At 43.8% G+C, this 16,957-nt stretch overlaps 1 protein-coding gene across 3 annotated transcripts in view; it reads right to left on the bottom strand.

The window, feature by feature from the left end:
- DNAI2 (dynein axonemal intermediate chain 2) overlaps positions 1 to 16,495 on the bottom strand; it is a 315,671-nt gene extending 299,176 nt beyond the window's left edge. For all 3 annotated transcript variants that reach the window (XM_085617361.1, XM_085617360.1, XM_085617362.1), the window contains exon 1: positions 16,376 to 16,495. The gene's annotated coding sequence lies outside the window, so the exon portion shown is untranslated. The remainder of the gene's footprint in view (positions 1 to 16,375) is intronic.
- Between the last annotated feature and the right edge of the window lie 462 nt (positions 16,496 to 16,957).

Genomic DNA, 16,957 nt, shown 5'->3' with positions numbered 1-16,957 from the left:
CAGTCGATGTACCAATATGGATTGGTCCACCCTATCGAAGTCATTGGAGTGGTTAAACAGAAAGAGACTTGTTGAGTACCCAGCACATAACTGAGATTAACACAGATTCTGTCCCATAGTAGGCCTAAACCATGTTAAGTGCTACAAGGTGAGATGATAGTTAGTGGGCCAGATATTTTTCACCAATCTTTGCAATTGCAGGGAATGAAGTGATAGATCTATAGTTTACATCATTACTAGTGTCCAAACTTTCTTTTTTCCCCCGAGTTTTATACAGTGCGAACTTGACCCGAAGGTATCAGAGCGCTTTACATGAGCACCAGTTGCGTTACATAAGGACATATTCATTTTTTGAGGCACGGGGAGATTAAGTGATTTGCCCAGAATCACAGGATGTTGCACCTTCTTGCCAAGACTCGAACCCGGTTCACCGGATTGGAGGTCAACCGCCCTAGCCATTAGGCCACATTCTCTCCCCAAGAGAGTGGTGTTATGATTGTATGCTTTCAACAGCCAGGCATCAGACCTTCGCAAAAGAACACAATTGGCAATTATGTGATAACAGGGGTGACAGACTCAGCTAACGTGTGAAGTACCTATGACAGACAGGGATTGTTGGAAGAACCATACTTCATAGAAAGCAGAAGTTCCGATAAATGGTCTTCAGTCAAAGGCTGGATAGTATTGAGCACAGTTGCTTCTCCAAAAATAGAAGGGTTTGGAATGAACTTTTGCTATGCATGAGCTGTCCCTTAATATGGTTCTTAATGTATAGTTTTGTTTGTGGAAAATAGTTCAAGACTCACATAATTCCTGGAAAATCAGGGGTGAGTCTTTGTCCCATTCTGGCTTTAGAAACACAATAGCTACTTTATAAATAGCATATGGGGGAATTGTTGTCATGTGATAGTTCTTTCTGTAAAGGGTTGCCTGTTCCTGCTGCAGGCATACTTATAAAGGATTGCTTCTGTCTTATAGACATCACAAGGTTCTTATTTATAATTGATACAGTATGTCCTTTCAGCCTGTCTCAAAAATGAACTTTTCGGTCTCACAGTAGACGTAAAGCACAGATTGCCTGTTCTTGATTATCAAATTCATTGCTTTGATTGAGGCATAACAGCTTTATGAGCAGAAGCAAAATCCTGGTTAAAGGCATGTGCTTGAAAAGCAAGGCAGGAGAAGTGGACGTAGCCTAATGGTGTAGTAATAGCGTTTCATCTACTTCTTTGTTCATTGTTCTTTAGGAAAAGGAGTGATTTATCTTAATTCGATGGTTTTTAGCTCTGGTCAGACCAAGACGAGAAATATCGAACTAAATTAAAGTATGGTCAGTCCATGCCATTGGTTGTACCGAAGTGACGTTTACTGGCCTTCAAGGAGTAAAAGATAGGATGCTCGACAAAGACAAAGTACACATTAGTTGAAGATGAGAGAGAAAATCATAAAACTATAATTTTCTCATTGTAACCTCCTTGCATTGGCATTTTAGCAATGTTAAAATGAGTTCTTAAACTAATGTGACTCTCCCACCAATGCATTCCGTCCAATATAAGTGGAACAACCATGTTTCTGCCAACAAAAATGGATCTCATTTAAATCCTTCAAGCAGCATATGACATGCCTACTGATAATTTGGTAAAGATCCAACATTAAGGAGGGCAGATCTAAGATGAATCTCTGGGAGTTCCTCCTTAGTAGAAGGGTCCGTTGGAGCTTTAATGCCTTTCTCAGTGACCTGATCCAAGACCATTAAGTTAAGAGTCATATTATAGTATGTTAGATGGTGTACCGAGCGTGATGAGGACCACGTCTTCTAGGGGTCCCGGAGGCCAATACAGTCACAGTATCGACAATGCTTGCCCTTAGCATGCAGAAGATGCGTCCTTTGCACACTGCTGCACAGCTGCTGACTCTAAACACCACAGTCTGCAAGCCTAAAATGATAAGCAATGGAGGGTATGGGCCCCACTCAACAAGGTGCCTATTCAAGAGAAACAAAAGAGAAATTGAGGTACAATAGACGCTACAATTAATAAAAGAGGTGGACAATTGCGAGGTTTGAGACTTAAAAGTTGATAGCGAAATAGTGCAAGAAAGCATAAAAAATACCATGTACTTTTTTTTCTTTGTCCGTACTTTTGATATTTTTAAACCTAATTTCAAGCATGTGATTTTATTAGAAATACAGGTAGAGCTGTCAGACAAACAAAGTCCAAAGAAATAAGATTTCCAGCTGAGTAGCATCCGTAAAACAAGCAATGACAATCCTAATCTGTCAATGTTACCTTTACATACAATAATGACCAATGCAAATTGCCATAGTTTATAGTAGAATGTCAAAAGTGATGTTGTATCTTCCACATTTGTGTTGCAAATTTCCCATTGAAAACTGGATGACACTGAAGGCAGCAAACTGTTGTTTAAACGTAACTTTATTTGCAATGGTGGGTTCATAGCAGGAAGAATAACTGATCTACTGAAGGGTAAGCCAAAAAGCTTCCATGTGTGGGTCAACTCCAGAAAGGAAGGAGACCAACACATAGGAGCAAGGCAACTGAAACTGACACAAAATTATTCAATCTTGAGCAAGGAACATTTCTCAACATGCTGTCGCACAGCCCCAGAGATCATAAGGGATTCCCACATCATCCAAAATGTATATGGTGCAACATTACGGACCACAACTTTGCACAATGGACTTCAATTCTCTACTACCCCTCACTTCTCTCATTACAAACTAACCAAACTATATACCAAGCCCCATTACTTCTACTACCATCCCTACTCACTATGCCCATTACCTGACACTCACAGGTCCCCTCCATCAATTTTACATTCCAACTTTTTCACCTTGTTTTTTTTCCTTTCCCTGCTTCATCATATTTTTTCCTTTACTACCTGATGCACATGCCCCCCATTCCACATGACCCATTGACTTTCACCTCCATTACCCACTAAACTTGACCACCCCCTTATCTTAAACATATTCCTTGTCACATTGACCAGAACTCTTTAAATCTCTTCAGCTCTGAATCATCCTTAACAGATGCCTGCCAGACACTCCCCAAGTACCTTCCACTTCAATTATCCTCCCATACCCCACACCTTCAGCTGTAATACATGCCACCTGTCTCTCTCCTCTACTTATTTGGCTCTAGGAAAGGCTTGTCAATGTGAGTTCCAGGGCTCCTTCCTCTTCATTTTCTTGCATTTTATTTCCTACCTCTTCAAGTGAAGCAAGCTTCACTTGAAGAGACCTACTCAATCAATCAATCGATGAGTCTTGTAGAGTGTGGCTTGTCAATCCGAGGGGTCTCCAGGTGATGGAGTGTGGTGCGAGCCTCAGTCTCAGGCAGTGGCGCTCAAAGAGCCCAGTCTTGAGCTGCTTCCTGAAGTCCTTCAGAGATGGTGAGATGTGAGGGTGGAAAGGGAGGTAGTTCCAAGACTTGGCGGCGAGATCGGAGAAGGAGCGTCCTCCACAGTGGCTATGGCGGATGTGGGGAAGGTGTGTCAAGGCGAGGTTGGAGGATGGGAGATCTCTTGTGGGTTGGTGGAACGTCAGGTGGTTGTTGATGAATGCAGATCAAATCTTGTGGAGGGCTTCGTAGGCATGGGTGAGAAGCTTGAAGAGGCATCTTTTCCGGACAGGCAGCCAGTGGAGGGCTCGGAGGTGGGGGTGGTGCTGGTTCTTTTGGGGAGGTCAAGGACGAGTCTTGCTACCGAGTTCTCGATGATCTGGAAGTTTGGTGGTTCCGGAGTAGAGGGTGTTGCCATAGTCGAGTCCGCTGGTGATTAGGGTCTGGGTGACTGTCTTCCTGGATGAGACAGGGATCCCTCTGAAACTTTTGAGGATCATGGGGAGAGTGAGGAAGCAGACAGGGGAGACAGACGGCGTTAATCTGTTGCTTCATGGTCAGCTTGGTGTCCAGGATAATTCTGAGCTTGCATGTGTGGTGATATTGCTGGCTGTAGCCTGTTTGTAAAAAGAGCCCTTTCAAGCTAACTGCATCTCATGTGAGTATGTGCATGTGTCAATCAACAGAGGCATGCCGGGCTGGTGATCCCACAGCCCTTAGATTAGCGCGGTCATCACCCCAGCAAAACAGCCTCCTGCGCTAAGGACCACCCCTTTATGATGAGAGGGTAAAATAAGCCCTGGCGCTTCAGGCTTCAGCACTGTAGCACCCTGATATATATGTCAATCAGGGACTATAGCAGCCAACCCTACCCTTTCACATATCGTCACAGGATAAAGGGGGGCTCAGTAAAGTTCACACCACTCCACCATGTGATGAATTGGGCAAGGGTGGGGCATGGATGTCGATTCACCAAAACAGCCAAGGGTAGGGTAAGTGACAATACAACACCCTTGACTTTAATAACTTCACATGAAGGGACATCACTGTGACCTTTGACCTTATATTATTACAGGAAGTGAGGCTACAACCTTTAGGGTACTTATTTGGTCATCTTTTCTCTTTTATTATATAAAAAAGTATGTGTTTGTCTGAAGAGAATATAGTGCTACAGAACCCTGATAGTACTGGTAACCTAACTTATTCACACCACAATGCACCATAGCTTAATGGTTCCCCTAGTGTAAAGCACAATTGGATATCTATTAATAGATTGTGGGAAGTATTTAAGTTCACATGTATAAATTGAAGTACACCTTATATTGAATAGGAATATATAATATTTCAGATTGCTAATACAGTTTGATTGTTCATCCTTTCCAAGGCTTTTTCAGTTGTGCAATTCACAGGGGTCAAGGTTTTTTCAAACATGCAATGTTTCATGTTTTTACAATAATGAAACAAAGCAGTAACCTGTACAAACGTGTTTGCTTTGTAGTTAATTTTTACTTAATTAGAAGCAATAGTCCCAGAGGAAGCAGAAGAAAGAAAACAGGGCTCAATAAGATGCCTGTATTACACCCCCCCCCCCCCCATATGCCACAGGTGCCCTCTTAGTCAAAAAACACCATGAAATTGGCCAGTGCCACAATCTTTCCATTAGTACTGTCCATAAGCCATTGGTGACCTTTAAGTCAAATATTACCTCTTGTATGTTAGGACCAAAATGTGGCCATGGTTGCCCTCCCCATAGTATGCCATGGTTGTTCTCTACTAAGTAAGGAATTATCATTAACCAGTACTACCATTTTGCAATGTGTAACCCTGAGCCAAGAATTTCCTCATGTATGCCAGTGACAGCAATTTTTCATGGGTGTCCCCATATGCCAGGTATAACTCCAGCAAGTTAGTCTCAGTATCATGCTAAGAATTGTCTCTTGTATGCTAGCACAAGCCTTTTGCTGAGGGGTGGGAGGGCGGGCGGGGGAATTCTATAAACCACAAATTGCCTTCAGAATGCCAGGGGCCACTGCAGACTTGCAAGCAAGACATCACATTCTCTCTCATACTCACTTACATTAACTCATTCATTCACTCTCACTCGTATTCATTCATATATTACCACACACTCACTTGGACTCACTCATTCTTTCTCACTCAGTCCTATGTATTCTCAAACTGACTCACTTATTCTCATTCTTTTGCACTCATTTTCACTCACATTTAGTCTTACTCATTCTTTCTCACTTCCTCAAACTCACTTGCATGCAGTCTTACCCTGATTCAGCGGTTAATTTGTAAAAAAATAAGTGTTGGGGCTCTTGTCAGGAGGCAGTTTGTACCAGCCCATTTCTCCTGTTAGTGCCGTCTAAAACAGAACCAACTACTAACCATGAAAGTGGGGCGAGGATGTGGAGTAATGGCCAAAGCTGCCGACTTCAGAGCTGGGGAGTCAGATTTGAGTCTCAGCATCCGCTCAACATTCTGTGATTCTGGGTAAATCACTTAATCTATCCGGAAATGAATGTGTCATAACTGATACTCATGAAAAGTGCCGGTGTTGATGATTAAGTGCCGGTGCTAAGCACCGGATACCTTTGGCTCCAATTAAGCACTGTTCTCATTCATTATTCAAACTTATTTCAACTCACTATGAAGCATTAATTCTCACTTACAGTTACATTCACTGACTGTAACTTACTCACATATTAATGGCCATTAGCACTGCCTCACACTTATTCTTATTTATTCTCACAATTCCCCCTCACTTCCAGTACCTCTCTCAATCACTAATGCTCACTCACTCTAACTCACTTATAGACTCGGTCTCACTCTTTCTAACTCACTACCAGTCACTTACATTCTCTCACTTTAACACACACATGCCCACACATACTTTATCTCACACAAACACACTCTCACATATGGACATAACATACATTTAAAGTTATTTACTTTGCCTCAGCTATCAGTGAATATCGTGTTCCAGCTCTTTGCGCTACATTTTTTAATACACTAACAGAAAAAAAAAGGTTATTGATTATTAGTATATTAAAAATGGTCATAAAACAAGGAGGTGGCACCCGATACCCATGAGGAAAATGACTGATATCACTCTCTCTTTCTTACATGTTTCCCTCTCGCTCCCTCTATGTCTTTTTCTAACTTTTCTCACACCAGTCTCTCTTTATTACTTCTCTTACTACTGCATACTTACCTTCGACTCTCTCTGAACTTTCTGTCCAGCCTCTCTTTCACCTATCACCCCTTTCTCTCAGATGTCTCTTTTTCACATGCCCACCCTCTCTTTCTAGACTTTCTCTTTGTCACACCTGTCTCTTCCTCTAATTCTTTCTCTCTTAGCTGCACCCTTCACATTTTTCCACCTGTCACATCTCTCACTTGTGTTTTCCTTTTTGTCTCTGTAGTCACTTTTTTGCCTTTTGCTGTTATTTCTCACCTGCCTGTGTGGCATCTCCTCTACCTCTCTTCTGGTCTCTCTACTGTCCTGGCTCATCTATTAACTTTTCCTTTTCCCTCACGCTCATCTGACAATGCGTAAGAGAGTGAGAGCTATTTAGACTCCTTTCTTGCCAGCCCTCTCAACTAGCAACAATAAATCAATTATGTTGCAAATGCTATTTTCCATTTAAGGACACCCCTTCACAACTGGCTGCAAAGACAGCTCATAATAGGTACCCCAGTGTAACAATGGTGGTAACCTTTTGTTTCATTGCAGTATCAGTTTCACTGCTGTTAAGTTTATCCCTCTCAGCCAAATGTCCCCGTCTGCTGCAGGACATGAAAGTTTTAAAAGGGTTTTGTTCCTGGCTCTGCTGAATAGAATTATAACAGGGGTCGCAATCAATGGGGGCCAGCATGACTCGCAGATGGCGGGGGCGAGGGGCCGTTCGCAAGGTAGAGCAATGAAAAACAAAAATAGATTAAAAAAATTACTCACTTACCTTGCCACAGGGTCCCGCGGCCGCGTCTTTGCTCCTTGCTCCTGCTCTCATCGTGGACAGAACGCCAGGAACAACAGCCAGGCTCCCCTGACCAATCACAACGCTGCAATGCAGTGATGTGATTGGTAAGCACCCAGGCTCCCCTGAGTAATCACAATGCTGCAATGCAGCGTTGTGATTGGTTTTGAGAGTCATGGTTGGTCATCAACCAGGAAACGGAGGACTGGGCTTGTTCTCCACGCAGGCTGTAATTCAGCCTGCATGGGGAACGTGGAAAGTGTGCATGACTAGTTTGGGCGGCCCGAGCAGTCATTGCGCACTTGAGTGGGCAAATCACTCTTGCTCTGCTCCGTGAGCAGAGCAGCAGCCCACAAAGGAAGGAAACATAAAATGATAATACCTAAAAGTAATTATCATTTTGTTTTGCTTTACACAGCTCAAAGTATTGGGGCAACTCCTCCGCCATAGCGGAGGAGCCGCCACTGATCACAATGCCTGTGCCAGGTGTTGCAAGGTGGACTCCAAAAGTAGCAGTAGCTATCCCTGGCAACCCTAAAATGACATCCATGGCTGCTGAGCTTGAAGCAGTACTGGCCAGTCTTTTTAAAGCCTTATTTGCCTGAGGCCGAGGTCACATGTTTGTCTCCTGTTTCCACTCGCCTCTCCTTGACGTCCTTCTCAATAGTTCTTAAATCCTTGTTAAGTTCTGCTCATCCTGAGCCAATGTCCAGGTAAGTGCCATGGAGAGCAGTAAATATTCATCTCATACATCATAAATGTATATGTTTCTCCATTGCCCCTGGAGAGAGAGGCCTCGCACGAAGCTGAAAGGGGGGCTGTGTGGCAGTGGCGACTGAGAACTATGCTACAGTCTCATGCATAGTAATGGAGAATGGTCTCAGTACCATAGCTGCGATTTGAAAAATACTACTACTTGGCCTTTTTCGTAACAGACTAGAAGCTGTCACTTGGAGTGGGGCCTAAGAAATATCTCATTCGATCTTCCACTGCCCTAGTTAGTATCTGTGCTCCAACTGGCAGGGTAATCTGCAAGACATAAGTAGGAAGCATAAAACTGCAAGGCTTAAGGCAAATAAAAGGAACAGTGACCAAACAAGAGAGAGGAATCTGTAGGGTGTAAAGAAGAGATTGCATGATGTGGGCACGGGCGAAAAAGAAAGATGATGTATGGCATAGGGTATGGAGAAGAGGTAGACAGACCTGCTGGACATGCAGAGCAGGAGGAAAGGTTGGTAACAGGCAATATTCTGTGGGAAACAGATGCGAAGTAGAAAGCTACAAGGGCACATGGACGAGGTGGCAACATAGCAAGCATTTGGAGCATTTTAGCAGGGTACCGATATGAGCATGCAGGGCACTGAAAAGAACCAACAGTGCACTGGACAAAACCAGGCAGGAAGGATCATCTTGAGAAAGCTGCACTTTGTACACCGCCTCAGGGACACAGTGTTGGGTGTTCTGAATTCCAGCACTGTATCACCTTGCCCCTGTCAGCACCTATGCCCCCGAGCCTTGATCCGCTAGCTCAAATAATGATCATCACCTGTACTAAGTATGGCTTCGAGGATCGCAAATTTATTACGTGAGACACTAAATAAATGAGACCATCTAGAGACAATGCTGCAACTGATGATTTATTGAGCTTTATTTCAGTATCTGAGGTGAGAGGGTTCAAGAGCAGAGACATTTTAAGGGATGGGCAAAGCGCCCAATTTTTCAAGGGGTCCCTGAGAAAGTGAATTTTTTGCTATTTTCTATTTGTCAGTCTTTCTGCCCTACTTTACAAACTTGAACTGTTTTGTGTGACTTTGTTAAAGTTATCATACAATTTAGTATTGTTTGGCATCATGTAGGATTGAGTTAGCAGGAAATGGGCAATAAAATTAAAAATTTGTTCCATACAGCTGTTCCTAAATATGCCTTGCCGGGGCTACCCAACTCGTAAGATGACACTGCTCAAGAGACACATTACCAAACTCGTGCTAGCGATCTGTGATAACTCAAGCTTACAACTGTCCCCAAAGTACAGAGCAGGAGGCGCAGATGGTATCTATGTTAATGAAGAAATGGTAGTAGGTGGTGGTTAAAGGGGAAAAGGGTACGATTGGACACAAAGTACAGGGGCATAGGCATTCATTGGGCATGCATTTAGAGGGGCCTTTGGAAATGGGAGCATGTGAAAAGATCTGTGAAAATCGAATACAGAGCAATATGCTCTATGGGAATGATAAAGGAGCAGTGATAGGGACGGTGGTGATGCAGAAAGTGACAGCCATGGATGAAGCCATTCTCTTTTGATTCAAAATGTCATTTGGATGAGATTAAGGTTACAAATTAATGAAATGTTGTTTACCTTGCAATAATGTAATATGTTTTGAAAATTAAGATTGTAATTTTTTTATTTATTTTTTACAAATAGTAGTTTAGTGCTCCTTTACACTAATATTCTCCCCCTGAAAATCCATGGTGGGTTCTGTTCAGAAGGTTTTATGGGATACGAAGTATTCAGCACTGTGGAGATGTGAAAGTTAGTGATAAGGACATCTGGAGATGAGAGAGGGAGTAATACAGTCTGAGATGTAAATATTAGTGACAGGGTCTGCAGCGATGGGAGAGTGTAGAGAGGGCAACCAAGTTTTGAGGAAGGAGTAAATAGGAACTTTTGGGGTGGAATGAGAGAAAGGGTATGATGGGAAGAGAAGGTGTGGAAGTGTCTTTGAAGATGGAAAAGGGTCCATAAAGTATGAGGAAGGGAGAGCGTGACGAGGGCTGTGGGGATTGTAAAGTATGTGATTATGGTAAAAGGAGGTGAATTGGGGGAGTAGATGTTGCTACCCAAAAGTAATTTAAAGGCTTGTTGAGCATGGTATCTTAGCACTCCAAAATATCAAACAAGAACACACCCCTTGGAATGGAGAAGTGAAGCATGTCTGGGGTTGAGTTTATGATAGATATGCATAGCTATAGTGTAACCGGTGCAGTGGTACCAGGGACCATAACTATGAGGGGGGTTTCATTTTACACCCTATCACTTTCAAAGTTCAGCAGCCACCACTGGCTATTCCTCCTTTTGGCCTTACATGCTGTGTCACGTAACCTCTGTACTCAACCTTGATGCCATACCCTGTCACAGACATATCAAATTATTTAATTCAATATGCGAGTAGATCTTTGCTGTCATAGGAAGGTACTCTGCTTACCTTGTTTGAGTGACCTCACTACACGTAAATTGCCATCCTGACTTTTTTTGGGCCTTGCTAGCATGATCATCTAGCATGTACACTGAGGCGTAGGTCTACCCATTCAAAAACCAAGGTCCAGAAACAGTTATGTCACCTGGAGGGCACACAAACCATGCCTACTTGTAATGCCATGGGACTACTGTCTATTTTCTGGGTTGGTGACATAAAAATTTGGTGGCAGTGTACCAATTATTGTAGAAGGGGGAAAATGTGGTCTAACAACGACACTCATGTGAAGAAGCATTGAAATGTAACACCCTGACAATTACACTGACATTCCATATGTGTGTTGAGAGAATGTATGCCTGATGAGTGGGTGGCATATATCTGGCAGCTAGACTCTCTTTGTAGTGCGAGTGTGATTGCTGCAACCAGTGGGGTCCCTTTTGGATGCAAGATTAAGCCTAAATAAAGTTATTACTGGATGATGTTTCTTGCATTTTGAAGACTCAGTTTGTGACTGAGGCTCGCCATGCAGCATATTCTGAGAAGATGCCCATCACTGCTGAAGCAGAGAATCTGCCCATATGCCCGGAGGTTGCAACTGTCAAGGACAAAGAACTCTTCAACCAGGCCTGCTGGACTGGTGGTCCGATTGATTCTAGCAAGACTGCCACCCGCAGTGCAGTGCCATTTCTGAAGATGCCGTTGGTGTGAACCCTACATGTGTGATGACCGATGCTGAAGATGCTGCCCCACCTGCTAACAGGTAACACAGGCAAATAAATGAAAGACTGAGACTGTATCTTGGACTGTAAAGACAAGCCTATTGTTAGTGAAATAACACTGACAGTGTGAACTCTTTCTGCTAAAGATCATACAGGATGGTTTGCAACATGGCTTTAGAAGCTATCACAGTACGGAGACAGCGCTAACTGCGGTATTTAATAACATCCAGGATCAGGTCGACGCAGGGCATACTAAGCTGCTGATTCTTCTTGACCTCACTGCAGCCTTCAATACTCTGTCTCTGTTGAGGTTGGTGGAACGCTCAAGAATATAGGGATCGGGGGCACGGCCCTCAATCTACTTACCTCCTTCTTCAGTGATCGGGTAGAGATAGTGAAAATGGGACAATTCCACTTGGCTCCTAGCCCTCTGTCATGTGGAGTCCCGCATGGCTCCTCTTTGAGCCTGACCCTTTTTAATATTTATGTTGCCCTGCTGGCTAAGGTGGTAAGGTCCTTTAGATTTGAGGTGTTGTCTTATCCTGACGACACACAAATTATGGTGTCCATCACACATAGCATCAGGGAATCTGCTGCGAATTTTAAAAGTTGTATGCAGGCAGTCTCCTCCTGGAGTGTCAAAAACTATCTTAGACTTAATGGGAAAAAGACAGAGGTCCTGATCTTCGGAAATCAACAGAACATTTGGTTCAAAGACTGGTGGCCAGATACGCTTGGCTGTTGTCCCTGCCCTGTAGACCATAGCACACATTTAGGGGTCATAGTGGACAATTCTCTTTCTCTAAATCTGCAGATTAGCAGAACAGTGTCAACGTGTTTTGGGATTATCAGGATCCTCCAGAGAATTTCTCAGTTTCTCTAGTTTGCCGCACAAACGTAGGCAGTTATTGCCTTAGTGATGTCCAGACTGGACTATTGTAATGCTGTCTATTTGGGCATTAACAAGAGTATGGTGCGACGCTTGCAATTGGTGCAGAATGCCGCTGCCAGGTTGGTAATGGACCTTCCTAAATATCACTCAGTCGCGGCTTCTCTCATTACCTTGCATTGGCTTCCCTTGAATCGAAAAATGTTGTTCAAGACCCTTTGCCTGACCCATAATGCCTTCGACTCTATCAAATGGCTGTTCCAGCGCTATCTTCCTACCAAGCAGCTTAGATCGGCGAGTAAAAATTTGCTGATAGTCTCAAGGTTGAAGAAGACTAGATGGGGAGGCAGGGCCTTTTCCATTGCCGCTGCTAGGCTGTGGAATTCCCTCCCCAATGATCTGTCAGGACAAGCATCACAATCCCTCTTCCGCAGAGCTCTGAAGACCTGGCTATTTACACAGATATTAGTTTAAGCATATTTTCTTAATTCTGTAACATTGTCTCTCCTGCAGCGCCTTGACACCCTGGGGCTAAGTTCACGCTTTACAAATCCAATATTCATTCATTCATTCAACCACTTTATTGACCATGTATTTCAGGTTTAATTTGGCTTGCAAACCTCGTCCACGTACCAGCATGTCACGCTTCAGAGACCAAACAAACTCTCTCTTTAACATATCTATAATCTTACCCTCTCTCCTCCTTATCGGCAGACTCTGATTTTCTCCAGATGACTTCTCTTGTATTATTTGCTAACTGTACTCCCTATGTCCATTGCCTCTTCTCTCTACTACCCAGTGCTTTAAATGGGGAAAAAATAGTGCTGGTACTCATTTAAATGTGGCAAGTGGGCAGGACTAGGGGCGGGGCTAAAGTCAAGACATGTGAAGCTTATTGACATACTAGTTGCAGCACATACCAAAACATGAGAAATGTGTTTCTATAAACAAAACAGGTTAATTTGTTGTATAAAACTAAAGTCAAACAGTGATATTTTAACATTTCCTTATTTTGAAATATTTCTCTCATTTTTCTCTCACACAAAAAACACGCACACACAAGACAAACAGACAAACATAAGCAGACACACACGCAAAAGAATCAGGTCAGATTAAACCCCTTTCAACCTTCTTACCTCCCATGGCTTTCCTCATTGTGCTATCACTTCCACGGCTAGTCCCGAACCTAGATGTTAACAAACTCACCTCCCAATGCCTCACAGTCCTTGCAGTCGAAATCAATAACGTCGCTCCTCTTCAAGGCAAAAAGAAAAGGCCTACTCCCTCAGCACCTTGGTTCAACAAATCCCTCTATGAAGAAAGGAAGTACCTAAGATTCCTGGAGAAACAATGGAGACAAGCGCCCTCCACTGATAATTTGGCCACGCTTCGTTCAGCAAGATCCAAGTACCACAAGCACATCTTCCTTGGAAAAGCGTCGCACTTCAGAACCCTCCTCGACTCAGCCAAAAATAGACCCAAAAAATGATTCGATCTCATCAAGAATCCAAACTGCTCTCCCCCAACCTCCAAGTTGGAGGATTCTACAAAGAAAGCAGCGGAATTCGCTATATTCTTTGATTAGAAAGTGAAATCACTTGTGGATCAGGTCATTCATACTACCCCTCCAGAGGAGCGCAAATCCTTAACCATTTGGCAGAACTTTGACCCCATCTCTGAAGATGCCCTCCTCAAATGCATCCTCGAACCAAAGCCCTCCAACCATTCTCTTGACCCCCATCCCTAGTGCCATTGCCATTGACTTCTATACCCATTCTCTTTCCTATTGGACCACTCTGGTTAACTTCTCCCTCTGTCAAGGCTCCCTTCCTGTTTCCTTCAAAACTGGGCAGGTCACCCCTCTACTTAAAAACCCACCGCTGATGCGAACGACCTCAACAACTTCCGCCCCATCACTAACCTACCTTTTCTTGCGAAAATCACAGAAAGATGTGTGGCAAAACAACTCTCTCTTCATATCAAGGACAATGATCTTCTTGACAATTTTCAGTCTGGCTTCATTCAAAACTGCAGCACTGAAACAGCCCTGCTGCAAGTGATTGATGACGCGCTGCGGATACTCGATTTGCGGGAGTCTTGTCTTCTAATTCTCCTTGACCTTTCTGCAGCCTTTGACACTGTCAATCACAACACTCTCCTTAACACTCTTCAACAGAGAATGGGCATGGAGGGCACTGTGCTTAAATGGTTTGCTTCCTTCCTCTCTGATAGATCCTAAATGATCAAAATAGCGAACAGTCTTTCATCTCCTTTGGCGGTATGTGAAGGTGTTCCTCAAGGCTCTATACTTGCACCCACATTGTTCAATCTCTATTTAGAACCATTGGGAAATCTCCTAAGTAAATCCAGGATCCACTATCATCTCTATGAGGACGACACCCAAATCTACCTTAAGGTGGCCGCCACTCACGATCTCTCCATCCTAAGCTCTACTCTTGACTCCATTCAAAACTGGATGTTAACTCATCAATTGATTCTGAATCCCTTCAAAACTGAATTCCTCCTCCTCTCCTCCTCACCTTCTCCTCCCCCGGTTCAAGCATGGATGGATCAGATGAATCTACTTAACAATAAACCCATCATTGTCGGCAGCGCAAAATCCCTTGGTGTCATACTCGACAAAAAACTCAATCTACTCTCCCACATCAATTCCATTGCAAAGTCTGCTCGATACCAACTACGCCTTCTTTGGGGGATTCGTCGCTCCTTCCCGGAGCAAGACCTTAAAACCCTGGTCCAATTGCTGGTTCTCTCCAGACAGGACTGCTGCAATTTTCTTCTTCCTGGCCTCCCCAAATCCCACTTGTCCCCCCCTTAAATCTGTTCTCCATTCAGCAGCTCATTTCATACATGGGGCCAAAAGAAGCGACCACATCACACCCATTTTATCCACCCTCCGTTGGCTTCCCATCTAGCCAAGATCTATCAACAAGACTACCTGTATCACCCACAAAGCCTTGCACTCCTCCTCTCCTCACTACCTGGCGAATAAACAGAAACTCTATGGAGGCTCGAGACCATCACGTAATGCGGAAAATGTATTGCTTGAACCTCCCACTTTCAAGAAGGAAAGCTCGATGGCCCAAACCTTTTCAGGCAAAGCGGTGAGAATCTGGAACTCACTTCCGCCTCAGCTCCGGACCACCACCTCTTCCCAGGCCTTTAAAACTGACCTCAAAGTTCTCCTCCTTCAAAGACACTTCCAAATTGAATTCACGCCCTCTCTATTATCTGAAGGAAGTACTTCCATTATGGGAAATTCTGTTCTCCATGACTATAGAGGTGCCTTCCAAGTGTGTTCTTGTGGTTTGAGTGTCTGCCATTTATTGCAGTATTATACTTCTACTTGTATTTTGTACTCTTTTGTAACATGCACACGTCACTTTTCCTCTTGTTACGTATCGTTTGCTACCGCTTGTATTTTGTTTGCTCTTGATACATGCACAATTGTCACTATTGCCTCATGTAATGTAACGTGTGCTTTTGTAACATGCTGACTTGTAATTTTCTCCTCATGTATCATTGCTGTTCCTATTGTGAAGCGCTCTGACACCTTCGGGTAAAGTCCGCGCTATATAAAAACGCATATAATAAAATAAATAAATCACTGGGCTGCCTCCATTCCTTGCAACACCGCATGACGCGAACACCCGGATACCATGCAAATGAGCCCACGCTGAATAGTTCAGCGGGGGCTCAGCTCAGGACTATAAAAGGTCTGTGGCTGTCAAAGAGACAGGCTACCCACCAATAGAGGCCAATGCGCCTACCCTTCATGAGTACCGGTACTCTCCACGGCAGTAGAGAAGTGCCGGTACTCTGAGAGGAAAAAAATAAGAAGTGTCGGTACACAGTGCCTGTGAGTACCGGCCCATTTAAAGCACTGCTACTACATACCTGTCACGCTTAAATTGTACTCGTCACAGTAGCATCGCCGTCCACTGTCGCCACCCCCCACCCCCTTCGCCCCCGCCTTTCCTAATTTTTAAATTAGGACTTCGCCTCCTTGCCTGTATTCCCATACTTGCCATCTTCGTATATGTACGACAGCCTTTTAACTAAATGCCCACTGCCTTCAGTGCGATCTATCCATTTGGCGCTACTTATCTCTGCTCGTCTACTCTTCCCCTTACCACATCGTTTACTTATTCTCTCTTTGATCATAACTATTCTCCCCCGCCCCACCAAGCGTATACTCTTCAACACTTACCTGCCTCCCTTTGCCCCTCAACGCATGAGTTTCGATGCAGCGGGCCACATACACACAGACAGTCCGCGTTTAGCGTCGCTTAGCAACGGCCAACCGGAAAGAGCTATAACTTGACTTCTGCCTACTCTGCCCGCCATGTTTGTGGTGGTAAATGAATCGACTCTTTGCACAGCTTTGGTTTTTTTTGGGCGCAGGCGTTCCTACCGAATATCACGAAACGGTGCATAGTTGAAAGAATGTATGTTTACTGACGGTGCACTTCATTGTGGAATAGCCAATAATGTGTAATCGATCGTCTCGGCTTCTTTAGACGTGCCTTAGTGTAAAGGCAATAATTTCGCCATATTGGAATGGTGCTTTGGAGTTCTGTGCGGCACATAATAGAAGGATCTGGTTTCTTTTATCTACGCCGATTAAAGTGAGCGAGAACTTTTTTTTTGTTTACAGGAGTATCGGAATGGGTCTTTGAAACAAAAGTGTCACTTTTTTTTTAATAGAAACAGTGTGTTCTGTACTGCACGTCATACTAAAATCTATGCTACCCACAGGGTTGGATTGAGGACACACTGCTTAGTTAGGATA

The sequence above is a fragment of the Triturus cristatus genome, chromosome 7, assembly GCF_964204655.1.
Source record: "Triturus cristatus chromosome 7, aTriCri1.1, whole genome shotgun sequence".
In the NCBI taxonomy this organism is placed as follows: Eukaryota; Metazoa; Chordata; class Amphibia; order Caudata; family Salamandridae; genus Triturus; species Triturus cristatus.
This window is presented reverse-complemented; position numbering and strand designations above follow the sequence as displayed.